The sequence below is a fragment of the Schistocerca nitens genome, chromosome 2 (genome assembly GCF_023898315.1).
Source record: "Schistocerca nitens isolate TAMUIC-IGC-003100 chromosome 2, iqSchNite1.1, whole genome shotgun sequence".
Taxonomy (NCBI): Eukaryota; Metazoa; Arthropoda; class Insecta; order Orthoptera; family Acrididae; genus Schistocerca; species Schistocerca nitens.
Window position 1 is genome coordinate 93,910,178 of NC_064615.1, and position 16,983 is coordinate 93,927,160.

The 16,983-nt window shown below is 50.8% G+C and overlaps 3 non-coding genes across 3 annotated transcripts; 2 read left to right on the plus strand and 1 right to left on the minus strand.

The window, feature by feature from the left end:
• Positions 1 to 4,057: 4,057 nt before the first annotated feature.
• Positions 4,058 to 4,129, plus strand: Trnaq-cug (transfer RNA glutamine (anticodon CUG)). The gene has a single exon. It is a non-coding gene; the product is annotated as a tRNA-Gln (tRNA).
• Positions 4,130 to 4,487: 358 nt separating this feature from the next.
• Positions 4,488 to 4,576, minus strand: Trnay-gua (transfer RNA tyrosine (anticodon GUA)). The gene is given in 2 exon segments: positions 4,488 to 4,523; positions 4,540 to 4,576. It is a non-coding gene; the product is annotated as a tRNA-Tyr (tRNA).
• A 248-nt stretch (positions 4,577 to 4,824) lies between these two features.
• On the plus strand, positions 4,825 to 4,896 carry Trnaq-cug (transfer RNA glutamine (anticodon CUG)). Its single transcript has one exon. It is a non-coding gene; the product is annotated as a tRNA-Gln (tRNA).
• The last annotated feature ends 12,087 nt before the right edge of the window (positions 4,897 to 16,983 follow it).

The window sequence follows — 16,983 nt, forward strand, 5'->3', positions numbered from 1 at the left end:
TAGTTTAGCTGAGAACCGGATGCTCGCTCGTAATCGGTGATACTATTCCTAACGGCCGTGAGGTCTTGTTCCGAACGCACAATGACACCCACATCGTCGGCGTACGCAATGCATTTGAGGGTGCTGGAATACAGGTGTAAACCTGGAAGGTTGCAATTCAGCATCCTTACCAGTGGCTCAATTGCGATCACGAAGAGACACATGGACATGGGACAGCCCTGTCTGATTGACCGCTGAATCGGAATCCGTCGGGTGAATTGACCATTGACGATGATCTGAGAAGTGGCCGAGGTGTACATGTTGCTGACCATGGCAGTAAAGCCGTCACCAAATCCTAAGTGGTTCATGGTGTGGAAGAGGTAGCGATGCAGGATCCGATCAAAGGCCTGACATTGATCTAAAGCCATGATTGCTGCTTCCGGGCGTGTGATTGCAGTAAACGAAATGAGCTCCCTGTAATCTGCAAGACTTTTAAAGATCGTGCGGCCCGGGACCGCTGCGGCCTGGCTGTGATGTATAATTTTTGCAAGGACAGTTTTAAGTCTACCTGCTATGACGCGGGCCACAATCTTGTAGTCAGAGTTCAACAGGGAGATGGGGCGGAATTTGGCAATATCTTGATGGGGGTATTCTTTTGGGACCAGAACGATCAGGCTGTCATTGAAACCATCTGGTAACTGTTGGCCGGCGCGCAGTTCATTGCAGATGCAAACAAAACAATGTTCGAGGAGGTCCCAGAACTGCTTATAAAACTCAATCGGCAGACCATCAACGCCAGGTGATTTGTTGGCCTGAGCCCTGCTCAGTGCCTCCCGAATCTCCACCGCGGTGACATCACTGATCAAGAATTGCCTGTCGTCCTCATCGAGCGTTGTCGGAAGATATGCATGCATCGCCGCGATCGCCGCATCATCGGCTGGTTGTGCCCTGTATAGTCGCCCGTAGTAGTCCGTTATAGACGCCTTAATTTCAGCCTGGGTCGTCACAAAGGTACCGTCTTCGGTTCGTAAGCGGGTAATCAATTTTTGTCGTGCGCGGCGTTTCTCTTTCCCTAGGTGGAAGGCGGATGGTTGTTCGTCAGAAGTGCCTGCGCTATCTCGCGAACGGATTTTAACGCCTTCCATTTGCCTGCGTTTGAGGAGCGTCAACTTGGATTTGATCCGTTGAATCTGAAGAAATTTTTCCTGCGTGGCATGTGCTTCAGAATACAAGTCACGGAGACAGCGAAAATAAAATTCAAACGTCTCTTTCTGCATCCGGCTCCTGTCAGAACTATACGCCTTCAAACAACGAATAATCCGAGGTTTTGCACAACGGCACCACCACTGCGTTATCGATGGGAATGTTGGTCGTCGATGTAAACAAATTTCCCAGGCTTCTAGTAGACGGTGTCGTAACGCCTGTTCCCTGAGAATACTGACGTTAAGTTTCCAACCTGTCCGACCACGGAAAGTTTGCTGGCGCGCCATACGAATGACACAATGGTAAGCTAAATGGTCGGAAAAATACAGGGGCCACGTTTCCGAGGAAGATACCCGCTCACGCAGGTTTTTCCCCACGTAGATCCTGTCGAGGCGGCTGGCCATTAGTGCAGTATGGTATGTGAAGCACCGTTGTTCCCCGTGTGTTATTTCCCACGTATCCTCCAGCTCTAATTGACGTACTGTTTCGCCGAGAGCGGCGCATCCATTAAAGTTCGGCCATTGGTCCTTTTGCTTCAAAACACAATTAAAATCGCCTCCGACAACAACTTCCTCCCGGCTGCGGCGTAAAAGATATAATAAGTCATTGGCAAAGAACTGAGCCCGTCTCGTTCTATTCTGATTCCCGGAAGGGGCATATACATTAACAAATCTAATGCCGTTGATAAGGCACGCTATACCTCTGCCATTTTCAAGTCGTTCAACGTCGGAGACGGCCACGCCCACTTTGGTTAATAGAGCGGTACCTGAAGAACTGTCTTGGGTGGTGTTTTTGAGTAATTGGTAGCCAGGAATGTCAGGCTGAAATTGATCATCGACCTCTTGCAACATCACAATATCAGCATCGCAGCTGTATAAATAATCACGAAAGCTAGAGAGCTTCTGTACAGAAGTTATTCTATTGATGTTAAGTGTGGCTAACTTATAATCCTGGTAGGACTGCATGAACCGCTAAATGTTGGCAGAAAGAGAAAAAAAGCCAAAGTAGATACGCAGAAGCACAGAAAATGAAAACCATTAGTAGGTATCAGATATGTAATCATCGTCCCCCGTCGGGTGGTTGGAGACAGGTCGTGTCCTACTTAAGTCGCCGGCCGGTAATGCGGGTAAAATTTCTGTAGATGGCCCTACCACAGACAGGCTCTGGTCCATTTGTACATCGTCAGTGTCATCGGCCCAATTGACCACATGAACAGCGGCCACCTCGCCAATTGAGCCCTGAACATTGTGAGACTGATGTTCGGGGGTATCTCGGAGGTCCTCACGAGGGTTCTGTTCCTCGTTCGCAGAGACATGGCCGTCACCATCGGGGTGGGGCACGGAGACGTCCGAGACCTGTCGGGTCTCATGCTGCGGTTGCTCAGTGGGGCGATCAAGAGAGACGTCAGGCAAGGAACGGGCAATTTGCGCCCCTTTTTCGCGCAAAGGTGGTGCGGCGTTGGCGGCATCCTTGTGGGCGATCCTCCTTTACTTGTGTTTCTTGGGAGAGGTTGCGACTCTTTGAAGATCTGCAGCCGACGAGGAAGAAGAGGAGTCCTGTGCAGGTGGAAGTGCATTTTGAACGGAAATGGGATCCATATGGCTGTTAACGTGGCGACCAGTGTGGTCGGCCTGGGAGTTAGCAACCTCTTGGTGGCTGTCTAAAGACGGAAACGCCGGGATGCTACCGGCCACCGGTACTTCTGTAGTAGTAACAGCGATGCCTTCCGGACTGGAAGTGTCCATGGGCGTATCTAGGACAGTGTCCGAAGCCCTGGGATCTGTGGCCACGGCAGGTTGCACCTCCGCGGCCGTGGTCGAGCGGACTGCCGCCACATAAGTGAGAGGCAGTGTCGACATCCTGTTAGTTACCGTCCTTTCGCCAGGTGGTAATTGCGTCACTCGTCGCTGCATACACTGAGCGCGAACGTGATCAGTGGCACCACAACCTGCGCAAGTTCTAGGTTGACCGTCGTACATAACGATCGCCCGGTATCCACAAATAGTGATATATGACGGGATGTGTCTCTTCAACTCAATCTTGACCTGACGAACACCGTTCAAAACAGGGACTTTGAATGACAACCACTTTTCCGCAACATTGCTGATGACCGAACCATAACTGGCCAAAGCAGCGTTGATGTGTTCCGCGGGTACTTCAAACGGTAGTTCGAATATTCGAACGGTGCGGACACCAAACCCTGCATGAGACACGTGAACCTCTCCAACATTCCCATCACAATGCTTAAACTTCAAACGACCACTACAAGATTCAATTATTTGGTCACAGATTTCGGCAGATTTAAACTTAATATAGGCAGTGCTGCTGACTATCGATAAATGGACTCCAAGAATGTCATCAAAGGATCGTTGCAAAGCTTCCTCAATCCACGATTCTAATTCAGACGATTTTGGTCTGGCATAGTTGGAATCAAACACAAACTTCAAAGTATCCCGTCGTGTTAATTGACTCATGTTGGAATCCTACACATACTCCACACAATAACAAGTTACTGTGTACAGCAAGGGCGGCACTCACCACAACAGCCACATGCAGCGGCGACGTAAGCACCACACGTCCGCTCACCACGGCCGCCGAGGGCCGACTACCAACTGAGCTACCAGAGGCTCTGCATGCTTTCTTATTCGTACTGATTGCTTTACGTCCGTCCCTGTCTTTCATTTCCACACACTGCTACTCAGCGCCGTCATATAGACGCACAGGAAATGCGGTCATCGGCTGCAACTGCAAACATTGCCCAGATTAAGTTTTATAATGCTCGATCGTGTTAATTAGGTTAAAAAATGCAAGTAGGAAGTGTTTGAAGTATGTTAGAGTACTGCTAAGTGTATTTACGAGTTTCAATCTCCTGTATGGTTCCATGATGTAACGGTTAGCACTCTGGACTCTGAATCCAGCGATCCGAGTTCGAAACTCGGTGGAACCTTCGTTTAGTCTAAATTTTCTGTAATAAGCGTTTCTCGCCGAGCGAGTAGCAGAGATAGGCTCAGGGATTTAGTTCCTACATTTGTGTAAAAAACGAGACGTCTATGAAACGGTTGAATATTGGTGCGACTATGTGACCTATATAGCACATTAAACGAGTAATGCCTGTAAGAGCAAGCAATTTTACGATAATTCGAAGAAATATCATTATCCTACGAAGGCTAAGAATCCCATGATTATCAACTAGCTATTATAAGCTGAGCAAATGAATTTCCTTTAAAATAGGTTTAAAACATAGGGAGGTTCTGACCGAGTGGGCATGCTCTGGAGCCTCTTTGCTCCTGAGATTAGAAAAACAGTCCTCTGGGCCGGATTTGAACCAGCGACCTATGGATATCTGTGAATCGGCCACTACAGTCCACCGCTCTACCAACTGAGCTACCAGAGGCTCTGCATGCTTTCTTATTCGTACTGATTGCTTTACGTCCGTCCCTGTCTTTCATTTCCACACACTGCTACTCAGCGCCGTCATATAGACGCACAGGAAATGCGGTCATCGGCTGCAACTGCAAACATTGCCCAGATTAAGTTTTATAATGCTCGATCGTGTCAATTAGGTTAAAAAATGCAAGTAGGAAGTGTTTGAAGTATGTTAGAGTACTGCTAAGTGTATTTACGAGTTTCAATCTGCTGTATGGTTCCATGGTGTAACGGTTAGCACTCTGGACTCTGAATCCAGCGATCCGAGTTCGAATCTCGGTGGAACCTTCGTTTAGTCTAAATATTCTATAATAAGCGTTTCTCGCCGAGCGAGTAGCAGAGATAGGCTCAGGGATTTAGTTCCTACATTTGTGTAAAAAACGAGACGTCTATGAAACGGTTGAATATTGGTGCGACTATGTGACCTATATAGCACATTAAACGAGTAATGCCTGTAAGAGCAAGCAATTTTACGATAATTCGAAGAAATATCATTATCCTACGAAGGCTAAGAATCCCATGATTATCAACTAGCTATTATAAGCTGAGCAAATGAATTTCCTTTAAAATAGGTTTAAAACATAGGGAGGTTCTGACCGAGTGGGCATGCTCTGGAGCCTCTTTGCTCCTGAGATTAGAAAAACAGTCCTCTGGGCCGGATTTGAACCAGCGACCTATGGATATCTGTGAATCGTCCACTACAGTCCACCGCTCTACCAACTTTTTTTTTTTTTTTTTTTTTTTTTTTATACGCAATCGGTAGCTACAATGCACGCACACTTATGTTTCTCAAGTAGGTGATACATCTCAAATCTAATGTCCCGATGCTTTCAGAGACGACTGCTACGAAATAAAAGTATGCCCCAGGTGAGGCTCGAACTCACAACCCCGGCATTGCTCACGGCTACTGCCTTATAAGTACCGTGCGCTAACCAATTGCGCCACTTTTTTTTTCCCCTATACCGGTGCCATTAATGCATCTGGCGCAGGAATGATCAGTAGAAGTGGAAACTTAACCAATCCCCTGCTTTTCGAAAACAATACTAAGCATATTCGCAAAGTCCCTCTTAAGATGTGGGAAAGATTTTTGCGTCCAGTACTCATGAAGCATGTAACCAATAAACGAAATAAAATCGGAAATACCATCACCATCAACCACTGCAAAAATGTAACGGCCAAGAAGCCACATAATGGTGTTGTTCTTTGTCCGGGGATAAAAAACCGTGTCCGGCCAGCAGAGGATATCAGTTGTAAATGCCGATTCCGAACTCCTGGTGAGTAACGCCAATTGTCGGCGCAGCCAGTACCACATGCGAAGACGGTCAGCGCAGGTAAATCGGTGTGGGAGCGTATCAACACAACCACACGTTTGACAAAGCGGAGAGACACATAAACCTATACGATGAAGTCGTTCGTTCGTAGGAATCAGCTGATTAACCACCTTATACCATAGGGAGGCAACAGTTGCCGAATGAACGGGTAAGCTAATATTCGTCCATATGTTACGCCAATTAAAACGGGGATACTGCAAAACAATCGGGTTGGAAGAAAAAGACCTGTGCCATTTGGCAAGCAGTGTTCGCGTAGTAAAAACAGGACGACGTTGTAAGTGGAGATCCAGGTAACTAATCTCAATGTAGAAGTCCCGAACATGTCGTAGCTTCGCATTTAGAGACCCTACGTTAATAGGCGGTGACAAGCTCGCAGGACGAACGACATGGAGTAATCGCGAAGTAACAGTCGGGGACTCAGAAAATAAAAGATGGAGGGTTCGCTTAACATAAAGGGCAGCAGCCTTGACACGGACATCGGTGAACGACAAGCCGCCCTCAAGACGCGGCTTCGTAAAAACATCACAACGTAATTTAAAAATGTGCCCCCGCCAAATATATCTGGTAATAAGCTGGACCATTTTTGCACCCTGCATTCGGGGAAGCGGAAACAACTGAGCAACGTAATATACTTTACATAAAACATAAGTGTCTAATACACGCTTTTTTTGCAGTAGCGGTATCGAACGCCATGAGTGTTCGAATAAAACACCTTGAAGCTTGGAAATGGCCACTTGCCAATTTTTTGCAGCCATACGAAGAGGACACCGTTCAAGATAGATACCTAAATGTGTATGGTTTCAACAGCCATAACCCACGGAATAACCACACGTTCAAAGCCCCGCAAATTCAGGAGTTTGCTTTTACGGGGGTTAATACGAGAACCTGAGGCTGCAGAAAATTTATCTAGTTCCATTTTCAACAGCGGCACTTCTGCGGCGGAACGAAGCAAAACAACCAAATCATCAGCATAAGCTGTTGCTGTCTGGGTAACCCCAGAGATCGTAAGACCACGAAGTGTCGAGTTGAGACGAGAGAGGAGTGGTTGAAGGGAGAGAGCATAAAGGGTCATGGATAAAGGGCTACCTTGCGGGACGCCACGTTTAATATCAATGACCTTCGTCAGCTGGCCATTAATGTCAATCTTAGCAGAAATGCCAGTCGTCATATTCTTAAGTACCAGCAGCGCCTTTTCATTAAAACCGAGTCGGCGCAGCAGAAGCTCTAAAAACGAATGGGACACACGATCATAAGCCTTACTAAAATCAACAAATAAAAGCGCACAGGAAATATTGGTGACAGCGACAATCGACACAATATCACGATACCCCGCCAGAGGCGTCAAGATGGAGCGCCCCGGAAAGCAGCTTTGACAAGGAGTTATCACAGGTGTAAGCAAGAGGGATAGACGTGCATTAACAGCCCTAGCAGCCGTCTTATAATCAAAATTTAAAAGGGTTAAAGGACGAAAGTCACTAGCTGTCTTCAAACCAGCAGCTTTCGGTATCAGGACAACCGTACCTCTCTTGAAATCGGCTGGAATTGAGCCACCATTCAAAATTTCATTTACTATATCCGTAAAAACGGGCCCTATAATAGACCAAAAGCGAACAAAAAACTCCTTAGGAAGGCCATCCGGACCAGGAGATTTGTGAGATGGTGAACAAGCAATAAAAGCTGAAATTTCGTCTGCAGTAAAAGAAGCTAAAAATTCCGTATTATGGTCCTCTGTTAAAACTGATGGGATAGCAGTTAAAATCTCGTCATTATCAACCGGATCAGAATCAGCCACAGCATATAAGGTCTCATAGTAGCAGGTAAGTTCATGGGTTATTTGATTCTGTAAGGTAAGCCGGCGACCATCAGCTGCCATAAGACCGTCAATCAATACACGTCGACGGTTCTTTTGGTGACGAAACAGATGGTACATAGAAGTCATTTCATGTGCTAAGATGGACGGTGGTTTAGATTTAAGCTTCAATCCTTCCATCTGCAGTCGTTTAAGACTAAGGAGCTTGGCTTTAATTTTCCGAATCTCCGAAAGGTGGGCACATGTCATTCTAGAAGTATCATAAAGTTCGCGAAGCACCGAATAATAATACTCAAAAGTCAGTTTCAGATCTCGCGCTCTATGATAACTGTAGGACATTAAAGTGCGACGTAGTTTTGGCTTCGTACAGTGGATCCACCAGTGAAGCTTTGACGGATAGTATCGCAGAGAACGTAAACACATGTCCCACGCCGTCTGTATTAGAGGTTCGATGTCAGGGTCATCGAGCAAGGAGACATTTAATTTCCACAGCGGCCGATAAAGTTTAAGAGGCTGACGCTCCAAATTAATTATAACCGCAAGGGCACAATGATCCGTAAAACTGGCTGGAATAACATCTACATTTAAAACAGAAGCACTAAGGGGATCAGAAATATACAATCGGTCAAGGCGACTACTGGAGGTGGCAGTAAAAAATGTAAATTTAACTAAAGTGGGGTGGTTAACCTCCCACGCATCGCGTAGTCGTAGTTGACGTACAAGAGAATGTAGCTCGAAACAATAATTAAAATGAGGGGATTGGTCCTTAGCTTGTAATACACAATTAAAATCACCCCCCAATATCAAAGTCGCAGGATTTTTGCGTAAAAGATAAATCAGATCCTCTTTATAAAAACGAGACCTTTCCTGCCGTTTGCTGGAACCAGAGGGGGCGTAAATATTAACCAAGGTTGTGTCAAATAACCGACAACCAATACCCCTTCCCGAGTCTAAGAGCTCAATTTCGGTAACGGGGATACCGTCACGAATTAGTAAGGCAGTACCTGTGGAAAACTCAGGCGCAAAATTTATAATAGTGCGAAAGCCAGGAACAAACAGGTGTGCAACGGAGACTTCCTGCAGGAAAACAACATCAGCTGCAGAGTCATAAATAAACTGCTGCAGAGACGCTAACTTCAGAGCAGATTGAATGCTATTTATATTTAAGGTAATAAACGTGTACGCCTGCAACATCAACCAAAAAAGAGAAAAATGAACCCTAATCACACCACATTAGAAGCAACTACATCCATATCATCAACATCAGACATGGCAGAGGGTGATTGCCCGGAATCAACGGAATCAGAGTCATCCTTTGCATGCTTGTGTTTTTTCCGCACCGCGTGAAGATTGGGGGGCACTTTCACCCGACGGCGTATCTGATGCACACCAGTTTCAAGAGCAGGTGGAGTGGGGGGTTCGAGATCAGGCACGTCAACCAAGGCATCCGAAGGATTAGCAGGGCGAGAGGAATCAGAAGAAGGAGCCAGCAAGGGGAAAACTGCATCAGGAACATCGGCACCGGCATCAGAAGGTGTAGGTATTGGAAGTGTAGGAGGTGGATCCCCCTGCGGGTTCGGGGGTTAGAATAGGCCCGCGGTATTCCTGCCTGTCGTAAGAGGCGACTAAAAGGAGTCTCAACTGTTTCGGCCATATGTGATGGTCCCCTCTCGGGTTTGACCTCCATCTTTCTAAATTATTCCGAAGAGCGAGCCAATTGGGGAAGGGCGCCTTACATGGTGCACTGTATCCGTCGTGCAATTAGACCTTTAGCCGGATTTCTCGTCGTTGCAATGATGTCCCGCTCGTTTTCGATCTCTTGGGCGATTACCACGCTGCACTCTGCAGTGTTTCTTTTAACTGCGACGACGACGTTGGACATTTTGCACCTAAGATCCAGCACGGTAGCCAGTCCGTTGTGGTGGGGCCGCCATGTACCCTCTTGGTTGTAGCCCCCTGACAACACAGGGATCGCTCTACTGATGCCTGCGCCGTTAACTCCCCACGTATGCCAAGGAGTAGATGCCCATCTCCCTGGGGCATCGGGACTCCCGGCAATGGCCATCCTGCCAGGTGGCTATTGCTGCGGCTGGGTGGCGCCCGTGGGGAGGGCCCTTGGTCGGAGTAGGTGGCATCGGGGCGGATGACCCGCAATGAAGCGTGGTACTTCATCTCTCGCTGGTGGGCCTCCACCAGCAGTCTCTAAGCGATCGAGGTCTAACCTCAACGGCAGGAAATACGATCCGCGATCCTTTCCCTCCCTGGCCACTCCATGGGAGGAACGTACGGCAAAAGAAGTCGGTGGAGAATATTCACCCCGGTTCCTTGTGTGCACGCGAGTCGATGGAGAATCGTTTATGTCAACTAAGCCCCAGTTTTTTGTGGAGCATTTAGAGGACAAGTTCGGGGAGGTGGAGGGCTTGTCAAAGATGCGCTCTGGTTCTGTGCTCATCAAAACGGCATCCTCTGCCCAGTCACGGAGGTTGCTCACTTGTGACAAGTTGGGGGATGTTTCAGTTAGCATCACGCCGCATAAGAGTCTCAACATGGTCCAGGGTATTATATTCCACAGGGATCTTCTTCTGCAGTCCGACGATGAATTACGCGCCAACCTCGAACGACGAGGTGTTCACTTCGTCCGGCGCGTCCATCGGGGTCCGAGGGATAATCAGGTAGCCACCGGTGCCTTCATCTTGGCCTTCGAGGGTGATACGTTACCGGAAAAGGTCAAGGTGATGGTCTACCGATGTGACGTCAAGCCCTATATCCCTCCCCCGATGCGGTGCTTCAAGTGCTGGAAGTTCGGCCATATGTCTTCCCGCTGCACTTCCAGCCTCACATGTCGCGATTGCGGACGCCCATCTCATCCCGATACTCCATGTGCCCCGCCTCCTATCTGTGTTAACTGCGGAGAACACCATTCCCCCTGCTCGTCGGACTGTCGGATCTTCCAGAAGGAAAGGAAGATAATGGAATATAAGACCCTGGACCGCCTGACCTACACCGAGGCACGGCGGAAGTTTGAAAGGCTACACCCTGTGCCCATGCCGTCCACCTATGCTGCTGCTGCAACACCTGTTCGCACTTCTTCAGTGTCGTCCCCAACAGTTCGAACTCAGCTCTGTCAGCCCTCACCGGCCCCCTCGGTTGTGGGGGGCACTTCACTCCCTGTTGCTCCTGCTCCATCTACTTCAGGAGCAACACCACCCCAACCACCGGGGACATCTGTTCCCCCTTCACAGCCGGAGAAGCGTGGGCCTTCTTCGGCTCCTCTCGCCCGGAAGGGGTCCCTTGGGGCCCTCCCATCCCAGGCTTTGCCCAGTGCCAAAGCGGACACTCGCCAGTCTGCCAAAAAACCACCGGTCGCTGGTTGTAGGGCGTCGCGGTCGTCTTCAGTCCCTGAGACTGACCCAGTGACGCCCTCCCAGCCAGAACCACCACAGGCACAGCGAGCAAAGCAGTCAAAGAAAAAGGCTCCCAAGAATCCTGAAATTGCGGTGGCACCTGTCCCACCGCACCCTTCTCCCTCTGCGTCCGAAGATGAGGTGGAGATTCTGGCGTCCGCTGAGGACCTCGATCTCGGCGGTCCCTCAGACGCCATGAATAGCACTAGCGTGGGTGCTCAGTCGGAGGCAGCAGGTGATCTGGCGGCGTAATCTGCCTTCCCAGTCCCGTCACGCCTTTCCCAGCCATGGACAACACCATCCTCCAGTGGAACTGCAGCGGTTTCTTCCACCATCTAGCTGAGCTCCGCCAGCTTATCAGCCTTCATCCTTTCCTTTGCATTGCTCTGCAGGAAACTTGGTTTCCAGCAATGCGAACCCCCGCCCTCCGTGGCTATCGGGGTTATTTTAAGAACCGGGCAACTTATGAAAGGGTGTCTGGTGGCGTCTGCATATATGTCGCTCACACTCTGCACAGCGAGTCTGTCCCTCTCCAAACACCTTTAGAGGCTGTCGCTGTACGGGTGTGGACGCCACAGGCTATTACCGTCTGCAGTATCTACCTTCCACCGGATGGTGCTGTCTCGCAGCATGTCCTGGCTGCTCTGATAACCCAACTGCCGCCACCTTTCATGTTGTTGGGCGATTTCAATGCCCACAACCCTCTATGGGGTGGGACTGTCTCCGATGACCGCGGTCGTGCCGTGGAGCATTTATTGGCTCAGCTCGACCTTAGCCTCTTGAACACCGGTGCTCCCACACATTTCAGTGTGGCCCATGGCTCGTTCTCCGCCATCGATCTCTCTCTTTGCACCCCCGGACTTGTCCCATCCCTCCACTGGAGGGTGCATCCTGACCTGTGTGGCAGTGACCATTTTCCCATCTATTTGTCACTGCCCCAGTGTCATTCCTCTGGGCGTCTGCCACGCTGGGCCCTCCACAGAGCTGACTGGCCGCGTTTTACTTCCGCGGCAACCGTTGAGTGTCCCCCGCAGGGTGACATTGACGAGGTAGTCCGTGTCTTCACCACGTCCATCATTTCGGCAGCCGAGGCTGCCATCCCCCGCTCTTCTGGACTCCCTCGGAGGAAGGCTGTACCCTGGTGGTCGCCGGAGATTGCTGAGGCTCTTCGCGACCGTAGGCGGGCCCTCCAGCGTCATAGGCGGCACCCGTCTCTCGAGACCCTCATCGCCTTTAAGAGGCTCCGTGCCTTCGCCCGACGTCTGATTACACGGCGTAAGCAAGAGTGCTGGGAGCAGTATGTCTCCTCGTTGGGCTCCCGTGTCTCCCCCTCGCTGGTGTGGTCCCGGATACGGCGGATTTATGGACACCAGACCACTTTCGGTGTCCCTGGGATCTCCTTGGACGGCGCTGTATGCACGGACGCTGCCGCCATTGCTGAACGGCTTGCCGCGCACTTTGCTCAGAGCTCTGCGACTGCATCTTATCCCCCCGCCTTTCGCTCTCTAAAGGAGCGAGCCGAGCGGACGCCGCTCTCATTTCACACGCGTCGTTCTGAAACATACAATGCCCCTTTCAGCGAGAGGGAATTCCTCGCTGCTCTCGCCGATTGCCCTGATACAGCACCAGGCCCAGACTGCATCCACGCGCGGATGCTGCAGCATCTCTCCAGGGACTGCCAGAGACACATTCTCGCGATATTTAATCGCATTTGGAGCGAAGGTGTGTTCCCGTCGCAATGGCGAGAGGGTGTTATTGTCCCCATCTTGAAGCCCGGTGCGGACCCACTGGCGGTGGACAGCTATCGTCCCATTACCCTCACCAACGTTTTGTGCAAATTGCTCGAACGTATGGTGGGGCGGCGTTTGTGTTGGGTCCTTGAGTCGCGCGGTCTCCTCACTCCATCCCAGGGTGGCTTCCGTCGGGGCCGGTCTGCAGTGGACAATTTGGTGCGGCTGGAATCAGCTGTCCGTACGGCCTTTGCCCGACGTCAGCATCTCGTTGCTGTATTTTTCGATCTGCGGAAAGCGTATGACACCACATGGAGGCATCACATCCTCGCCACGTTGCATGAGTGGGGTCTTCGTGGTCAGCTCCCGGCTTTTCTTCAAAGCTTTTTATTGCGCCGCTCTTTCCGGGTGCAAGTCGGTGCCACCTCTAGTTCCTCTTATATACAGGAAAATGGGGTCCCGCAGGGCTCAGTGTTGAGCGTCTCCTTATTTCTGGTGGCTATTAATGGTCTGGCTGCAGCAGTGGGGTCGTCGGTGTCTCCTTCTTTGTAAGCCGACGACTTCTGCATCTCATTTAGCTCCACGACTACGGGAGTCGCCGAACGCCGGCTGCAAGTCGCCATTCGCAAGGCAGCCTCGTGGGCTCTGACTCACAGTTTTCAGTTCTCTGCAGCCAAGACTCGAGTTATGCACTTCTGCAGGCGTCGGACGGTCCACCCTCATCCTGAACTTTACCTCGACGGCCACCTGCTTGAGGTGGTGGACACTTGCCGCTTCTTGGGACTCGTGTTTGATGCCCGGCTCACATGGGTTCCTCATATTACTCAGCTGAAGCAAAAATGCTGGCGGCACCTCAACGCCCTCCGCTGCCTTAGCCACACGTCTTGGGGTGCAGATCGCTGCACGCTGCTGCGGTTGTACAGAGCCCTTGTGCAGTCCCGGCTTGATTATGGGAGCCTGGCCTATGGGTCTGCGTCCCCCTCAGTGTTGAAGTTGTTAGACCCCGTACACCACTGTGGGGTTAGGCTTGCCACTGGCGCTTTTCGCACCAGCCCCGTGGATAGTCTACTGGTGGAGGCCGGGGTTCCCCCGCTGCGGATTCGCCGCCATCGCCTGCTCGCCGACTATGCTGTCCACGTTCATTACTCGCCGGGCCATCCCAATCGTCGCCTGCTTTTCCCTGTCACAGTCCTCCAACTTCCCGAACGGCGACCTCGGTCTGGGCTTTCCGTCGCTGTCCGCGTTCAGTCCCTGCTGTCGGAATTGGGTTCATTCCCTCTTCCGCCTCCCTTCCGGGTCCGTGCACCTACGCCTCCCTGGTGTTTGTCCCGGCCGTCCGTCCGTCTGGACTTGGCACAGGGACCCAAGGACTCGGTTCCGCCTGTGGCCCTCCGTCGCCGTTTTCTTGCGCTCCTCGCCTCATTTTCGGACTGTGAGCCTGTCTACACCGATGGTTCCCTGGTTGATGGTCGCACTGCCTACGCTTTTGCTCACGCTGGCCATGTTGAGCAGCGCTCCTTGCCAGCTGGCTGTAGTGTTTTTACTGCAGAGCTGGTAGCCATCTTGCGCGCTCTTGAGCATATGCGTTCCTGCTCAGGTACGTCCATCGTCATCTGCAGTGACTCCCTGAGCAGCCTCCAGGCCATCGACCGCTGCTATCCCTCTTCTCCTCTGGTGTCCTCTATTCGGGAGTCTGTTTCCACCATTGCCCGCTCTGGTCGTTCGGTGGTTTTTGTTTGGACGCCAGGTCATGTTGGCATCCCGGGGAACGAACGTGTAGACAGGCTGGCCAAAGGGGCGATAGATGCCCCAGCTTTGGAGATCGGCCTTACGGCTCGCGACCAGCTGCTGGTCTTGCGCCGTAAGGTGCTTGGGATGTGGTCTGCTGAGTGGCGCGGCATGACAGCCCCGAATAAACTGCGGGCTGTCAAGGAGACGACCGATGTGTGGCGTTCCTCCCTGCGGGTTTCTCGCAGGGACTCGGTAGTCCTGTGTCGGCTGCGCATCGGCCATACATACCTGACGCACGGCCATCTGTTGCGTCAGGAGGATCCCCCCTTGTGTCGGTGTGGCTCCCGGCTGACGGTCGGCCACATTTTGCTGGAGTGTCCTCGACTGCGCGCACTCCGGCAATCTTTTAATCTCCCGGGCACTTTGGCTTTGGTTTTATCCGACGATGCCTCCATGGCTGACAATGTTTTACATTTTATCCGTGGTAGTCCTTTTTATGGTTCGATTTAGGGAGGTCCTGCAGCTTTCCCATTCTGTGTCTTTTGTCCTTGTGTCTGTTGCTGTTCTGGTGTGTCGTCCGATGGTTGACTCTTTCCCTTTTTTGTTCTTGTGGTCAGTCAACCAGTCTCCGGCCGTTTTCCTTTCTTCTGTTTTCTTTCTGTCTGGTGTTCCTCTGTCCTGTTCTTGTCTGTAGTGTTTGTTGCTGCGTTTGTGTGCTTTTAGCGCCTGGGGGGACTTCTCCTCCCCCTTTGGTTTTTACCTGCTCCGTCGCTTTTCGGCTCACCTGATTTTGGAATGGGGGACTGATGACCTTCGCTGTTTAGTCCCCCTTAAACATCCCAACAACCAACCAACCAACCTAGTAAAAGTTGCACTGCTTTGAAACAAAGAGCTTGAGAAGAAAAGTATCCTGAAATCCGGACAATGCAGTGCTATCAGTCACTGCGGCCATTCTCTTTCTCCTCGTCAGTGTTGGCCCTGATGACTTCATATTTAATATTCTGTTTCTTGATGTCTTTCTTCTCCGATGGAGCTTTCGCGTGAGGACGCGTGACAGTAAGACCCGGTGTCGGTCGCAACCGCCGGCGGTGGCTGCAGGGGGCAACGGCCGTGGCTTGCGAGTCGTCAATGTTTGGTTCCGGCGTGGCGTCTGTTGTGTTGTCGTGCTGTCGAGGCGGCGATGCGTGTTTATCTCCTCCGTCGGCGCGGCGTTGCGCTTCGGAGTCAGCAGGTTGTTTACTAGGTACTTCCTCGCACGGTTCGCACTGTATGGGTTGTGCACTGGATGCGGGTATTTCAGCCGTGACCTCAGGCTCAGGGTCACATTTCCGTGGAAAGTCACTACCCGCTGCGTCACTATCTGTCCGTGGCGGTGTAAGTCCATGTGCGGAAGTGGGAGCCACATCGACCTTCATTCCATCTTCGTTGTCCACTTCCAACAGATCTTCAGGACTAGGCTTCGGCCTCCTGGCAACGGGTGTTTCACAGGAAGAGTCCTCATCTACATTTTTTTCAGTTTCCTCTAGAGGACGCTTTTTTGTGGGAATCTCGCTGTCACGGGACGGAAGTTCAGCAGTTAATGCAGGTTTTAAGGACGGAAAGTCATTAACAGGAAGTGCAACATTGTCAGAGATAGTAACAGGATCCACGACCGCCGCCGGCTCTGTTGTATTACTGGCTGGCAACAAATCGTGGAGTGTTAATTTCCGGCGTTGCGTAAGGTTATTTGTTAGCACAAATACACGGCGAGGGCAGTCCTGACGGAGGTGACCAGACTCGTTACATACATGACATGTAGGGGTTTGCCCTGAGTACATAACATGCGCCTTGTGCCCGTCAACAAAGATGTGGGAGGGTATGTTTGCTTTCACTTCCATCTCCACGGAGCGAATGCCGTTAAAGCACTGCAGCTTGAAACGTGAAGCCCACCTTTCGTTGACTATTTGCCTGACAACCCCATACTTTGAAAGGGCATCTTTAATTTTCGAATTGTCTACTTGTATGGGAATATTCAACACCCTAACATTTCTAATTACAGACTCGGAATTCCGGAGTTTGACAGTACTTTTAGTACCATCACGGTGGATAAATTCCGTTTCATAACCATATTTTGCCAGAAAGCGGTCTACACTCACGGAATCGTTAAACTTTACAAAAATGCAGTATTCATCAGAGTCCAGCTGCATCGTATGAACAGATTCAGAATGAAGGCCAATTACCTCGGTAATCCAGTCGTGTATTTCAAGTGCAGAGGGCTGTACTCGACGGGTGTACTTGTCGAAGGAGAAAATCACGGTGTTTTTTCGCACGGAGTTTGCCATGGTGTTCTGCAGCGAAGAAATCTCAGACAACGCCGAAATTCCAACGGC